Genomic DNA, 16,755 nt, shown 5'->3' with positions numbered 1-16,755 from the left:
ATATCTCAAGTGATTTTCTGCTATTCATAATTTCCTCTGTGCTGGCATCTCCTGTCTGTGAAATGGGAATACAGCACCTCTTACCTCCTGTCAGCACTGCAGACTGAACCTCATAAAAATCCTGTAAGAAATGCTACTGAAAAGCTGACAAGGAAAGAGGGTTTTGTTTTCAAACTAGAATTTACCTATGATGTAGCAGGGAGGATGAAGTTCTCAGCAATAAAACAAAGATTCCCTGTCAGTAAAAGTGTCTGTGCTGCCAGTCTGCGTGTGAAAGAGGTCCTGGGGATAACTGGTGTGTAGTCCCACACTCATGGCACTGCCAGAATGCATTTGTACAGGATGGTTTCACTAAGCTTGGACAAATAGGATTGTCTCTGGCGTTTCCCAATGCTTGGCTCTTGTTCTTTACTAACACCCCTGTTGGCATGTATGGGTGAGTAACAGTGGAATTCCTCCCCCACAGAAGTGCCCCCCTCTTCGGGAAATACAAGGACGTGCTCTGGTAATGAAGGAGGTCAGTACAAATGATCTGGTTTTAACCCATCCGTGAAATACCTGACCATAAAGCAGTTCTAAATTCAAAATTTCACTGGAACAGCCATGTACAAATCTCTGCAAAACTACCAGGAACACCAGCTGTCTTCTGCTTTCTTAGATCAAACACACTAGAAGCAGAAGCTGTGAGCAGCTCTTTTCCATTTGATGGCTGGAAGTGGTTTGACATTGCATTGGTAGGATAAAAATATCTGAGGAGCCACATGTCACAGATACACATCAGGCTTCAGGAATGAATAACTCAGCATCCCATCTAGGGTTTTTTGTCAACAGTTTGTTCAAATACCAAGACAAGTCTTCCAAAATGTGGAGGGATAGAATGTAAGAAAATAAAGATAGATAGTGCAGAAGGTAGTCACACCTGAGGAGTTGCAGCTGTACCAATCACCAAAGATTAGGAACAGGCCTGCTCTTAATAGGCCACAGGTGCGTCCAATAAGTAAACGAGCGCTATAAAAGAGTGGGTGAGGAGAGGGCTGGAGTTTGTTGGCTGTGCTGCGAGGAAGAAGGAGTTGGTGCTGTGAGGAGCTGCGCATGGGAAATCACCAGAAAGGTATGGAACTTTTGCAATAAGATAGCAACACCAAAATGCAGTGGAAAGATCAGTCTTTGTTAACGTTCTAGCTGACTTTGACAAATGCTGCGTCATCCTGAAAACATCCTTGACAAGTTCTCTGTGCATCTGGAGGGCTACCAAATGTGCCTGCTCTTCCATGAGAGCTTGGATCTGCCTGGGGCAGAAAGCCTCAGCAACTTGTTAAACCTGAGTTTGGGTGCCCAGTTTGCCATGAGAGGCAGGATTAGTAAGGTCTGGCCCAGGAAGGAGCTCTTGTGTCCCTGTTCTCGTTGGGCTGTCCACGTGTGAGGGGGTACCTTGAGCATGCAGGAGCTCTTGCTGCAGTGCATTGCAGCTGGGTTCATCGTGTCCAGGAGGTGCAGCTGCTGGGCAGGGAGCAGAAGAGATGGATTCTCATTTCAGAGAGCTCCAGAACCCATGTACTGCCCCCAGGGAGGAGGGGTGGGACAGAGACAAAGGACAGGGCAGAGGCAGAGTCGTGGGGTTTTCTAGGGTGTCACGGGGTAGAGTTAGGGTCTGGGTCCAGGGTTGGGTTATTAGCCACACCACGAGGGGGAGATCAAATTCCTGCCCCTCAGGAACAGGGACACTCCACACACACCTGTGCCTGGGGCCTGGATGCATCGCAGAGGGGAGCATGCACATCATTGTAAGTCTCTGAAAACCTGTAAAAAACTGTCTGGGTGTTATCTAAAGCATCATAGTGAAAACCTCTCTTACTGATTCAATAGTCAGTTTTAATGCACTTTTAACTGCCAGTGTATAAGTGTGCTTTGTTTACAGCCTTTGTATGTTACATACTGTGGTTCAAAATCTGACATCGGATTGCTGGTACCTTCTGGAAACAAAAAAAGTTAATGACTTCTATGCTGTCTTGGAAACTCTGGGTTTGTTGGTAGTTTTGCTGTTGAAAGTCACTGTGGTCTCTTGTTTTCTAGTAATGGCTTTCATCTCAAAAAGAAAGCCAGAAAGGATACTAGGAAAATCTAAAAAGGAGAATGTGGAAAAGGCTGAAAATGTTTATTCATAGGAACTCTCTAAAATTTGTCACTGTTTATAGACCTGAAAAGATGCCTGCTGCCTTGCCCTTGAAACAACAGACAGGCTTAGTTATTAACTCAAGCTTTTATTAATGGGGCAGGGGGGTGATGTAGACACCCTGAGAGCTCTCAGTACTGGAGTGGTGTGTCCTTTGTTTCTGAAATCATTACTGGAGCAGAAGGTGCAGCTCCTTGATAAGAAGCAGTATCTGGTAAAGAGGCACCATCCCTTCTGCCTTTCCAGGGAGTTGTTTCTAGTGAAGAGGCAATGTCTGTCAGCTTTCTGCGAGGAAAGGTCAGGCCATCAGCCCCTCTGCTTATCTCATGCCAGCCAAATGAATCATCAACAGGCTGCTGCTGCCTCGCAAGGTTCTGGAACACTTTGCAGCCTCTTCTGTCAATGGGGAGACCATAACAGGGTCCCCAAACTGCTGATTGCTCTTCACGTGGGGCTGTATGTTGCAATAGCTCATTTTCTCCTCTCTGGTGATTCTCTGTCCATATGTCTGCTGCGCTTCTTTCTTAGATGCACTGAAGAAATATTTTGCGGAATGAAATTATCTTGTAGAATCTTAGAATGTACTCATGACCAGGGTTTTCATTAAGCTGTGTTTCTAAAGAAACCTAGCAGTATATTAGAAGATTTTGCTGTATTTTGGAAAGGTTAATTTGCACCATGTTCCTATCAACTGGAATGGGTTTTATCTCAACATTATATTTGGAAGCTAAGGCACAGAGGTGTGAGAGCATAAGGCAATTTGTTTAAGATCACACAGAGTAAAACTCTCCCTAACTTGGACATGGTCCTTGGCTGAAGTGTCTAAATAACTTTATAGTGCTGATTTCTGTAGGAAAAGAGAGAAAGCTCTGACCCTCTGGCACTGCAGGAAGCAGAGCTGGCTGTCAGCATCACACCCAAGAAGGTTTCTTTTAGTGAGAGTGATCGTAATGGGTTTCTGCTTGCATTACAACCAAGATTAGAGGTTTAAATATCAGTTCAAATTACATTGTGGGACATTTGGTGTGAGCACAGCAAAAGTTGGCTGTGCCTTTGTGTCCTAAAGGTCCCATATATATGATCTAAAAAGAGAAGCAATGGCTTCCTCCTCCTGAAGGCTTTCCTGTGCAATACCAGGGACTGCATCTCTGCCTGGATGTGGATTTTCACCCAGTGCAGAGCAGTGAGGATTTGCCTCTTCAGTCAGGACAGTGACAATTTGTGATAGACAGAGCTCTCTTCAAAGCCAGTGAAGAGATCTGTGTGTGCTCCAGGGCCTGGAGCTCATGGCATTGTCATTTTCCTGGGGACACCAGCACCGAGAGGAGTGCCAGCAATACCCGGGGTGACAGAGACATTCGGATCAGAGCTGCTGTGCTTCCATGTTTAATGACTCATCTGTTTGACATTAATTATGCACAGACTGTTAGTGTCCTTCATGATATGTGAAGTAGAAAAACACTCCCATGAACTCCCAAAGGGGGAAAACTATTTTGTATTTCAGTAATTCCCATAATAAAAATGAGCAGAACCTAAATAATGCAGAATCTTGTGGCTGCTCTGTTTAAATTAGTTCCTCTTTTGTTTGCATTCATTTGTTCAACCACAGCACTCTGTGCCAGTCATTGACTGCATAAATGCAAGTGATGGCAAGTTTTCTTTATGTGCTTAATCCAGTTATTGAAATGTTCACTTTAGTTTTCCTTTTTTTCTTGAAGTACTAAAGGATTAGAAGCCCAACTCCATTTGAAGTTCACTGGATGATGGACATCAATTCCCTTAGGCTTCTTCAGAAGTCCCATTTCCTTTCTCTAGTGACAATTATCAAATATCTGTGTTTCAGCTAATAAATAAAGCCTGGCAGCAACCAGCCTGTTCTGTGACATGAAGGAAATGGCATCTGTCCATGCAGCTGTGGGAAAATTGTGCAGGCAGAACTAAGAGTAAACAATTAGGCAAAAAAAAATATATGTTTATATATATGTTTTGGTGTTCCTTTCCCACCTTTCTTACACACACAAAAGATGTTTGCATGTGCAATGAGATCTTTCTGTTAAAATTTAATAGAAAGAGTGTGCTGAAGTGTTACTGTCTCTAACACAGTGGTGTGTACATTGCTTGGCAAAATATTTGTGGGTTTAGCTTTATGCCTAAGTGTAAGAAATTAATGTCATAGTCATAATTGATCAACGGAGGATTTGGTGGTCACATCTAGGAAAAGCCAGAGAATATGACAGGTTCATGAAAATATGAAAAGTCTTGAATGCTTCGACCTTGTTTTGGACATTAGGCAGCAATGGTGTGTGGTTTCTTTCCCCTCTCTGCAAAAGTCTGGGCTGGAGTATAACGAGATGTTTATTGCAAGTCACATCAAAGAATAGGTCAGAGCACAGGAGAGATAATGATTTGTGAGAGAGCAGCTAATCTGCTTTCACAGAAAAAATGAGACGTGGGAAGCACTGTAAAAGGAATAGGGGATGTTTTGTATGGGTGTTTAATACGCTCAGGTTTTTCTTTGTTGAGAAGGTCAAATGAGAAACACACGTCCATCTCCTCACCTCAGCCTCTCTCAGAGGCTGAGATATAATTGACTTGGATCAGTTCAATGGTTTTAGCCTGGAAGGCAACTGAGAAAAAAATTCTAGTTTTTGATGTTGTCTTTGTCCCTTTCAGTCCTGCATTCAGAAGCTTCCCAGTAAAATGTCCATGCTGTCCATCATCTTTCTGGGTTTTGTACTTTCTCGTTGTTTGTGTACTTGTAATGTGTGGAAATCCCAGAAATCATAAACACACAAAAGAGGAACGTTTTTCTTCAATCACATATTGGTAATGTTAATAACTATCATAAGATGAAGCTACCTTTCAAATGAGTTTAGTCTGTCCCAGAAGCAGGATGTCTGAGGCTGTGGAAGACCTGAATCACACCAGTTTTCAGCTGTTTATGTGGTTCAGAACAACAAACCATCCTTAACTTTCTGTAATGGAGCATAACACTAGTGAGGGATGGGATGCTTGGTTAGCATATGCCACAGTAATTGCAGAGTCCATAATTAGCTGTACAGTGGGAAATAGATGCACAATAGCTGTACATGGGAAATGCATGGCAAACTATCTGCACAATTTGACTTGTCTCTGCTAATCTGATTCTGCCATGCGTGAAGTTCAACTCACCTGTTTCTTGCCATTCATTGAGACTGTGCTTGTACAGATGCATCTCTGAAAGGACAGAGCGGTGAAGGGCAAGGATTATTGTACGCTGTGACAGAAGCGAGATGGGCAAAATGTTCTTAAACTGTTATGCTGTGCCTCCCTGTTTTAAATCATGAGCAAAAGAGACACTGCTTGCAGAAGCTATTGCCTTCATGTTGTTACCAGTCTTGATTTGACCACAGAATTCTCATAGAATGTAGCGTCATGAATGGATGTTGCATCCCACTCTGAAATACTTCCTTGCTACTGACATGCCTTTTATGCAGCTTTGGTAAGCATAAAAAGGAAAACTTGTTGCTCTGCCTCCTTTCTCCCATTCTTTTCATTTGCAGTCATAAACAGCGTTCTCAGAAATGCTGTTTTTCTCCTATCACTTCAGTGCTCCTCAGACTTTTGGACTAGCATCTAGTAAAGCCCCTCCACCCCACTCATCTCCTGCCAGAACACCATTCCCATCCTTATCTCAACATCAGTTCCCATACTGGGAGTATTAGTTGCATTTTTGGTTTATAGGGAAAATTTTAAATAATAATCAAAACCTCCACATTATTTTGCTGTGAAATAATGAGGTAAATCTTGTTTCTCACCCATTGTACAGACACTTTAAATAATATATTTTTATTATGGTAACACCACAGAGGCCCTTAGAATTTGCAGGTTTGGCTCCCTATGATTTGCAGTGTAGCTCCCTATGATTCTCCTGCAGCTTTTTGCTTCAGGTTTTCTCCCATCATCTTCCAAAGGCAATGAGGGTAATCACATCCATCTCTTGGCACACGGTGAAGCTCTCACAGCTTGGCCTGTTCCTTTGTGGTGCAGAGCACACGTCCCCACGTGAGGACAGGCTCTGAAGGGAACAGATGTTGACCACTGTGGAAATGTAGCTTTACCTTCCAGCTGCAGCTTCTCTTCCACCACCTCAGCCCCCTCCCAGCTCTACCTCTGCCTTCAAAGGCAGTTTGAAAGGCAAATACTTTTATGTTACTCTTTGATCTAATTTCATCTCAGTAATTTCTCGTGTTATAAACCACTCAGAGTGAATAAACCAGTAATTAGATATTATGGCTTAGTTAGGTGTAATTAGCTACTTAAAGGAGGGCTAATTATGCTGCTAATGGGATTTCCCATTTTGGGGAGGTAAGAGGGATAATGTTAAAATATATCCACAAGTCTCTCTTTAATGCACAGACTTAGCAGTCTACTGATCTTCTGTGTTTTGCTGTTTACCTTCAGCTGAAAATGCTCCATTTTACTGGCAAGCCTCTCTGTTTTAGTGCCTTCTCTGCAAGGGGGTATCTCTGCTGAGGACAGCAATGGATAGAAAGCTGGAGGCTGAACGGGAGGGCAAAGCCCACCCTTTGCCTTGGGCACCAAGTGTGCACAGAAGATGAGGCTGTCATGGTCCGGATGGAGCACATCAGGAGCTCTGGTGGTGACATGACCCTCATGACCAAGGGCTGTGAGCGGGAAGGCAGCCAGCTGGGGCTGTGCACATCAGGAATTCTGGTGGTCACTGGACCCTCTTCCCCGGCCTCTGGCCAGCTGTGGGGACGTCACCAAGGGCTGTGAGCGGGAAGGCAGCCAGCTGGGGCTGTGCACATCAGGAGTTCTGGTGGTGACTGGACCCTCATGACCAAGGGGTGTGAGCGGGAAGGCAGCCAGCTGGGGGCTGTGCAGCAGCGTCACTTTATCACAAGGTTTATTTTCATGTCGCTGTGTCAATCACCAGCTCTTGTTTCCACTGTGCACGCTATGTCAAAACAATATAAAGCACCCCAAGGCAAGAGAAGGAGGTTTTGTACAACTGCACATGAAGGAGAGCTTCCCACACTGATCCTCAACCTGACACAGAGCTGTGCACATCTCAGCCTTGGTTCACTTTGCCTGTGGACCCTGGAGTGAGAGTCAGTGTGGCCACTTTCACTCTCTTGAGGCTTTTTCTGCATTCAGCTGCTTGTGATCTTTCAAAAATCACTGTCGGCAGTGGAATGATAGAAGGGACGTGGTGCTGCTCTAACCTCACCATGAAAACAAATGCTTTTTACTTCTGCATGAGAAAGAGGGATATTGTTAGTCTATTTAAAATCAATCGCCAAAGGCAAGGAGGTGTTTTCAAGATCAGACTTTCCAATTTTTTGTCTCCTTGCCTCTAAGGAGCTATGTCCTTCAGCTTTGGCTTCTTTTGCTGTGATTCCATGAGGCTGGGAAAGAGAGGAACAGTAGGAATGATGTAGTTAGACACGTTTTGAGCCACCGCAGGGCAACTGCAGCAGCCATTCAAGCTTTCCTGTCTAATTACCATAAGTAATTAATAGCTACCCAGGAGCAAGACTCAGATTAAATAATTCCCACCAAAGTTGTCCTCCAAAGTACTCATTTGACCAAATGTTCAAGGTAACTCCTTATAACTTGAAGGTAGGCTAGGAAAGTGTCATTAGCCGCAGTACAAATTCAGACGAGCTCAGTAGCTTTGGTAAATTTTGTTCTGACATTTTCCTCTGCTTTTTGGTGTTGTGCTGGAAAAAGACGACAATTAAAACTTTCCCACTAGGGTTGTATTGGTTTCTATTCCTTAGGTGTTCAACATTCACCCTGTCTGTCAAACAGGACAGTTCCAAATCCTCCATGAAGATTACATCACTGCAAATGATGAGACTTTGGGGAGGCGGTGTGTGCCCTTATCCCCTAAAATCTATCTTGGGAGGATTTTCATAATCTCTCTGAAATCCTGGCTTTCCAGAACTCTTCACAGGCCTATCTAAAACCTCTTTTTTGAGAGCTGTGCAGGGAGGCAGTCACATTGCTCTGCTGCAATCTGGCTTGGTGCTGTTAATACTTCCTCCACAATTCCCTGCAACATCATGCATTTTTTAAAAGTATTTTTAAAGACTGAGCAATCACATGAAGTAAATACGTAGAAAATCGTCTTTGAAGATTCTGGAGTCTGATTTTCAGGTTATGCTTTTATTTAGTGATTTTATTTTAGACATTTTGTTTATTTAAGAGTATAGGAAGAAAAAAATGCTGTATGCAGATATAAAATCTTTTAATAGATCAGATGATGAAGTGGGACAAATTAGTCTCTTGTATCCAAGAATTTTTCTGGAGAAAGGATATTAAGAAGAACCTGAATAACTAGATACTATTCTAAATTGTCCAACAAATCAGCTGGTCTATTACAGCTAATTGCAAACTCTGCCCTTTGTTTAAAGGAGAATTGAATAGCTTATATTCAACGGAATATCTGCAGTTCCTTTGGGAACTGGATGTCTTTATGTAAAAATCTAATTATTATGTTAATCATTATTCAAATAGGAAGGAGTAAACTACAGACCTCCAACTGCAAGGTGACAATGGGAAGATATCAATCATTACATTTGTTTGTGTAATACATGAATGTTCATGGTTTGTTGAATGAAAACCAAGTCTCGGGGGAGGGCAAAAAAATTGCTTTGAAAACCAATGAAGTCACGGCAGTTGTAATTTAGAGTTTTGATACAGCTGAAAATTAGCCAGTTAATATTCTTGTCGGTGACAAATAAGAAATGTGACTTGTGTAGGCAGTTTTCCACCTGACTGTTGGTATATATGCATAAATATAATTTTCTTTTCCCCTAGTCACACAGAAATAGGCAACATTATTAACAATGAAAAAGACAGCTCAGAATCAAAAGATGATTAAAGAGGCTTCTTTTCTTGTGAGCGTCAGGGCAGTGATTGAAGAGAGAAAGCCTTGGGAGACTGCATTGTTGTGGCACTGCGGGAACAAATCCAAAAATAACAAGGAATGGGCAGAGCCACAGGGCTCAGAGCTGTGTCTCTGCAGACACGGAGCAGCTCCTGGGCGTTTGCTGTCTCTGTGGTTTCTGCCTTCAGCCTTCTCTGGTGGGGAAGATGGAACAGAAACAAGCTGAGCTGAACAGGAGAGTTAGGAATGTGTAAGGATATGTAGGACATTGAAAGTGAAGGGGAATCTTGTATTGATGAAAGGATTTACCCACAAACATTGGGCACAGAGAAAACAGCTCAAAGCTTAGGGCACCAGAACACAGCTCAGGAGAAAAAGCCTCAAGTCACCAACAGGTTTCTTATGACTTTGGAACAGCAACTGGATTCCATGAGGATCAGTTCTGTATTTGTAACACTGATGTGGGAAACCCCTTTTGATGTTCTTTTCCGGGGGAATCAACACTTTCAGTCCTGAAATGTGCAGAGTCTATGTTGTCCCCATTCCATGGTGTAGTTCTGTCCAACATTCTGGAGGTTTGTCAGGTTCAGGGTCTAAATCACAGCTTTGTCTTTCAGATTCTGTAGTGGATGACTGTGGTGGACAATTTGATTTACAGTTTGCAAGTAGCAGGACTCTGAATGGGAGTTGTTAAGTGGGTTGTCTTTAGACAAGAGGAGCCTTGTTTGATTTCCTCTGCTTAGAAGAGCAAGGAAAAAATAGAGGGTTACCCAAAAACGTTTCTTGGACCCCACTTGGGAGAAGCAACAGATTTTGTATGTCCGGAAGGACCAATCCCTTCCCCAGTCCTCCAAACCATTTTGCAAATATTTCCCCATTGTATGTCTATTAGTGTAGAAAAATAACTAACCCTTTATCATGTACAATACTTGTATTTTTTACCTTTAGGAAGGTGTAAACACCTTTATAGTAACTTACCATAAATGTGCCTACAACACATAAAAAAGACTGCTGAAGAGGAATATGCTATCCTTTTACCTTTCTCTTATGCCAGTCATTAGAAAATCAGTCGCATGTTGCAGCCCAATGGATCAATTTCATTGTGTACCAGTGATAAATTTAATATACTCTGTACATGAAAATCCCATTATTGTGATTTTACATGTAATATATAAATATATGGATTCTAATAAAAGCAAAAGAAACAGTTGCACTGATTGAACTCCTTTAAAAAGTACTTACCTAAAAAAGTAACAGGATCTTAGTAAATTCTTTCAACTTGCTATTCTTTTGCAGTGCTCATTTTTCTAATGCAAGCTGTACTGCATTAAGCCATCAGATAAAAGAGTGCTAACAGCCTGGCCACATTTTCATCTAACAAAGGCTACATTTAGCTGCCTCAATTATGAGTGGAAGCTTTAGATGGAAAAAAAGGACAACAGAGCAATTTATTTTTACAATAAAACTATTAATTCTTGCACCCTCCCCTCCTTACAATATTCTGATGCTTAGCACTACATTATTGGGACAATTTTAATATAATTATGGTTGCTTTTGTTCCAGATCTTCCAGATTTTCAGATGTGGCCTTAGAATTATCTGTCCTTGGCCAGAGTGAGATGTTCCCTTTAACGGGGCTGCAATTGTCATCTTCAAAAAATTGCCTGAAACATATTTTGCTGTTTTTAGGATCCTTTTGGATTTAGGGAAAAGAAAGAGAAAACTTCATGATGCTCCTCTCTTTGGGTAATTTAACCAACATAAATCTTGTAACATCATTGCTGGGGTTTTCATGGTCTGAAGCTCAATGTGTGGCCACTGAACTGTTTTTCCTCACAATCTTTAGGTGCACTATAACTTATTTAACTTATTTTCTTTTGCAGCAGTCTGAAGTATACAGAACCTAACTCCTAACACAAATAATTCATTAGCAACAGGCTATGTTGATTCTGGAACCAAATATAGTAATTATCCTAAAGGTCCTTAAAATGCCTCTTAAGCAATGATTTGGGGGAGTTTGTCATTTACACAGCCAGTAACAGTCTATGCAGCATTTAATCTTCCAGTTGCTGGTCTGCTCCTCAGTCAGGCTTGTGCTGGCTAGTGTTTGTTTGTGGTCTATGGCTGAGTGGGTGGATGCTGCACCCTGCCAGCTAGTTGGCACTCTCAGAAGCATGGAGGAATAAATGGACCTTAGCACCTCAATTCCTTTTAGTTTTTAGCATGTCAGCTTCCATTCAGTGCAGGAATGCAGTGCTTTTGTAATTCAGCTCACCGTCTTTACTGGGCTGTTTTCTTCATCGCCATGCATGTGGCTGGCTCTGGTGGGCTGTGATATGGCCATGAAATGGCAGTGTGAATGGCATCTCTCTGGGTGTATGAAATTTATACTGTGCTTATGCCTACTAAGAGAAAACTGCTCTTTTGTTTTGGACATAGGTGATTTTTCAGTCATTAGTGGTCCAGTCCATCTGTGAGCTTTATGAACTGGGCATCACCCCCAGTCTGACAGCTCCAGCAGTTTCAGACACTTTGTACTTGTGGCTGATCTTTTCCCCTAAAAAAGCAAGAGCAGTTCTTTGTTTTATACTGCAAGCGCAATCCCCAAAACTGGTTCTGGTCTCTGTGTACCTTAAGGTATTCAAACCTTAACAAAGAGAATGTACTGCAGTACAGGACACTTGTTCTCTGCTGCCTTTCCCCTAATGAGTAATTTGGGTTTTATACCTCTGAATGTGGCTCTTGCAGACGCAGGCATTAATTTATCATCTTCTGAGGTTTGGCTCAAGGAATAGGACCAGTCAGAGGCACAGACATCCTGCTGGAAATGAAGCCTACTACCCTTTTCCATAAAGGTGTGAGAACAATTCTTTCAACACTCCTGGAAAACAATCACAGTTTGTCCTTCCTCAAGAGGAATTTTTTTCCTGCAGTTTCTGTTCTGGTCAAATTCCTTGCAGTGATTGTTAAAAGCAAGTTGTGCAGCCAAGGAATGGGATGGAGATAATTTGAATTATCTAGAATATGGAACAGTGCATGGTGGGAAAGCCCTGCTAGGAAACTAGAGACTGTGCCTGGGGGGAAAAAAAAGAAAACCTATAAAATAAAAATAATAAAAAAATTATTGTTCAAAAGTAAATGCATCAACCTCATCCTGAGAGACATCTGACCTGTATTTATTTCTGCTATAATTATATGGAATGCACTGGAATAACTACAAAGTGTACTGGCGTTGTTAATTTTGGTCTTGCTGTCAGGAAAACTTGCCATGCTCACCATCCATTTTCCTGAGGAACAGGAGAGGTTTGGGGCTGTGTTAGCAATGAGGGAGAGATTTCCTGAAAAAAATGGCATTTTACTGGACAACTTTTGTAAATATACAGCCACCAGGAAACTCAGTTCTGCATAGTCCTAAAATATAGTCTGGATCCATAAAGTAAGCACCCATACTCACTTGACTTAATCCTGCATATCATGTAATACCTTTTCTTGATAAGGTAAGAATATGGTTGATATAATAGGCCTTTTAAATGTATGTACTCATTGAAAGTAAAGATCCCAACAAGAATTAAATTTATTATTCTTTCTTTTTGCTTTTGCAGATTGTCTGTTTTTAGGCCGCTTTTGAGTCACTTAACTGTAATGAGACTGAATTATACACAGTTGAAATGCCATACATAAGAGCTTGTTATCTCTTACATTCTCTTAAAATGATTGGATTCTATTTTAAATGAGGTTGTGCGAGTGCAGTTGGTGACAGTTACTTCTTCAGATATGTCCATATTGTTGTAAGATCAATACTTCATTGATTCAAGTGATAAGAGAGCTACTATTAGATTTCATGGAGTTGTTAATTAGTAAAATACCAGTAGTGCATACTGAATCACTAGGGTTTTATTGCTTAATTATAAGCCTAACTAAGCATATCCTCTGTCCTAATTAGTGGAAAATGAGTTAAAAATATACAGGAAATGGCCTACTTCTGTATGCAGTCACAGTTTAATTTTCTTTAATTTCCAGATATTATATCAACATTATAAAATATTCAACACATGTATTTCATAGATCTGCTGCCATTAGTGTCAAATTCATCGATGCAGCTTAACTAATCTAGAAGTAAGTTTAGAAATTAGTGCTAATACACTGTTTATGAAGGCTGACAGCACTTTAATCATAAATAAGACATATCAATTTCAAGTGCTCAAATACAGTTAAATGCCAATGTGTGACATAGTCAACAGGACTAGAGGTACAGAACCCCCTCTTAGAAAGAGCTTGATTTTTCAACTATAAAAATATGGGCAACATCCACCAAGGATCCAGAAGTCTCCCACTAGCAAGGGTTGTGCTTGGTTTAAAACTACACCCGTGAGTTTAAAAGTAGATTTGTTTTTCCATGAATAGGTTTGGTTGTGATTAGCTGGTGACTTTGAGCAGCATCTAACTCCCTGTCAGCCTCAGCACATGGTGTGAAGGAAGATGAAACCTGAATTCTGCCCACTCTGTGTTGGTTGTGGCTTGGGGTCTTTTCTAGTTTTATTTTGTTTAGTTTGTGAACAGTAGGATTTTCAGGTGACTTGTAGGATATTCAAGCTCTCTTCCTGGTTGTACTTCATTTACTAACCTGTTAAATCAGAGTACCCAGAGGATATTTAGGTAGTTCATGCAATAGTCTGGTTACCTCTGGCAGCTGTCTAGAAGTTATATAGGAATTGTGAAGTGTAATCAATGAATGAGGGAAAAAATATGGAAAGAGAAGAGTTCATTTGAGGCTGCTCAAACTGAAGATATCACCTCTGGCCTGGAAGCTGCCTGAGCTGCAGATCACTGAGGGCTCTATCGCAGGATGTGTGCCTTGTTCTCACAGAATTCCTCATTTGCTGCTGGAGACAAAATCCCAGCTCTGATCTGAAAGGTGGCCTCTGCTCTGACCTGGCCCAGGCATCTCAGTGCAATTAATGCACGTCAGTTCTGCTGCTGGATGTGGGCTAATGTGCGGCCTCTTGTTCCAATCTTAATTGCATAAATTAGCTTCTCTGTCGAAATGGTGAAGTCTCCAAGTACCAGGTCAGAGGGAGAGTGGGTGACATGCCAGAAGTTTGTTCAGGGGGAGCTGACACAGCTTGAGTGAGGAATGTGAAACCAGGGCTGTGCAGACAACCCTGCCTGAATGGCACATCATTCCTGTGGAAGGGGAAAAGGTTTTGTGGTGTTCTGGTGAGCCCTCCAATGATCAACAAAATCAGTTCTTTGGAGCTGATCCCACTGGGCATCCTCTACTGCATATTGTCAGGACAGGCCTCCAGAATGGCACACTTATTAAGGCTCTCATATTTTCTCACATTCTCCACCTCTGTGCATATTCAGAGCTCTTTTACACGTATTCTGTATTGGGCAAATGCATAACCTGGTGCTGGACCTGGGAAATTGTGGAGCTGTCTCACCATGAGGATTTCTAGACAGGGTTTGTATCTGGAGAAGCAGAGCAACGAGCTAAAAGCTGAGATCAAAGAGCAAGTGATCCCTGCCACAGGCTGGACAATGGCCTGAGCAGCCCATTGCTTAAGCCTGCTTTGAGCAGTGGGTTTGCAGGGGAAGGTCTCCAGGGGTCCCTTCTGGCCACCGTTCTGTGACTGTAAAAGGATGTCTATCAACGTGTGAGTCAAAATGAGTTTTCTGGGTATGGCAGAACGTCTGCCAGGAGCACAGAAATCATTTAGGCTCCTCCAGAGAAATCAGTTGCTCATAACAAACATCTTGAGATATGTGGGAAATGCCTGTGGGGAGAAAGGTAACTCTGTTATTGTCTGCTGGCAATAACACATTCCTGCCTGTAGTTTTATTGCCATCAGTCATATTTCCCTCAAGTGTGCTCAGGGGGCAAACAAGTCTTGAATATCAGGAGATGACTAATGTACTTGGGTAGTAGCAAACTTCCTCAGCAGTGTCAGCTTTTGGCACTTGGATGCCATGAGCATCCTCTGCACTGCCACCCTCACAAAAAGCATTCCAGGGAAGGGGAACAATCTCTTTCTGCATAATTCCGGTTTCCCATTAGCTGGATTGCAAGTTTTGCAGCAATCCGGAGTTGAACTGATCTGAAACACGGTGGAAACCTATATGCCACAGGAATTTCCTCAATGATCAGTGCCTGATATGTTCTTATGCGAATTTCATATTGCCAAGGTGAAAAAGCTCTCTAGAATGTCTCATAGTGACCAAATCTATATATAATGAGAGAACTCCAAATCTCTTTTAGCATGTACCTTTCACGAAGTGCCCAATGTACCATCCCACAAATTCTCAGTGGTATTTACACTGCTCCCCCTGCCCAGCCCCACCCTCAAGCTCCATGGTTAAACTCACAAAATTTGATCCAAATTCCATTATCCCCTTCTCACCATTTGCCATGGTAAACTTGAAAATCTGGTCACTTAATTGTGATAAACCAGTGGAACTCAGAATGCCTGGAGATCTTTTCAGGCTTTTTCCCACGCTGTTTAACCTCAGGCATCAAAGGAGCAGTCACTGTTTAAGTCTGAACCTCAGAGCCCTGTGTACATAATAATGAATTTCAGGTATACTGAAGAGGGTCATTGATAGGAAGTCTTGAAGGGAGTCTCTGGAATGGAGTTCAGAATCCCTGGGGAATGCCAGCTCCAGGAACTTCTTAAATGAGAAGCTTAGAAAGGAATTCACATCTCCTCAACACAGCAAGTTCCCTGCAAAAATCTTCCCTTGTCCAGTTGACTCCCAAATGCATTTGGACCAAAACTAGAATATGCATAATAGCAGGGAAGTCACTGGAATGACTGACTTTGAAGGAAACAATGGTAAATAAGGCTAAATAAGCGTTTTTTCTTGCTGAGGCTTTGCTGCATTACACATGGAAGAAAATCCACAGAGGCCTCCATGACTCTTCTAGTGCAAACTTGGGGAAGGTGAAAATTATTTACAGCAAGATGCTTGTGGATCTTAGGCCTTTGTATGAGGCAAGAAATTCTTTGATAAAACTATTTAAAACATTCCTAAAAGGTTTTTGAACTATGTGTTTTGTAAAATCACGCAGTAAATGGAAAATGTCATTTCCTTTACCAAAAGGAAGCAGAAAATGAAACAGTATCTAAAATCATGCATGCGGTGTGTGTGTAATCAATAGGAGCAGGTGCCTGCAAGTGTGAGAAAGGGGCTGATCCATCCTGCTCCATTACCTTTGAGTGGTGGGAAAGAGTGTGCCCCACATGTACCAGGATTTCTGACATCAGTATCTCCACTACAATACTTCCAGTGAAAACATCTAGTTTTTGTCACTCTTTTTTACAGAAGTCCTTGGGAGAATTTATCATTCAGGGTTTTTTTCTTGACAGGTTTGTGAGCCTTTGTTATTTGTTGAAGTCAGTTGTAAAAACGCAGTGTTGATTTTGCTGGGTGACAGCACACAGTAATTGTACTTGATTTGGCATTAAGTGGCATGGATAAATACATATTTGTAAGAGCTGGTGAGCAACCTTATCTGAAAATTGCCATTAGAACTTCATGGAATAAACCCAAGATACTCCTGGATCTATTTGGTGGTACAAATGACAGCCTTATATGATGCCACTACATATAGATACAGGAAGATTACAATTCCACCCATCATTCTCAAAGAAAAATTTGTCGTTCTCATCTCCCTCTGAGCTTTC

The 16,755-nt window shown here is 41.9% G+C and overlaps 1 long non-coding RNA gene across 1 annotated transcript in view; it reads left to right on the top strand.

Annotated features, from left to right (window-relative positions):
• The first annotated feature begins 1,057 nt into the window (after window positions 1-1,057).
• Window positions 1,058-16,755, top strand: part of LOC132081617 (uncharacterized) — a 57,156-nt gene continuing 41,458 nt past the window's right edge. Inside the window, exon 1 of the long non-coding RNA XR_009419696.1 lies at window positions 1,058-1,111. This is a non-coding gene — a long non-coding RNA (uncharacterized LOC132081617). The remainder of the gene's footprint in view (window positions 1,112-16,755) is intronic.

This window comes from Ammospiza nelsoni, chromosome 18 (genome assembly GCF_027579445.1).
Source record: "Ammospiza nelsoni isolate bAmmNel1 chromosome 18, bAmmNel1.pri, whole genome shotgun sequence".
Lineage (NCBI taxonomy): Eukaryota > Metazoa > Chordata > Aves > Passeriformes > Passerellidae > Ammospiza > Ammospiza nelsoni.
Note: the sequence above shows the minus strand (reverse complement) of the source record. Positions and strands in the feature narration are given on the sequence as shown.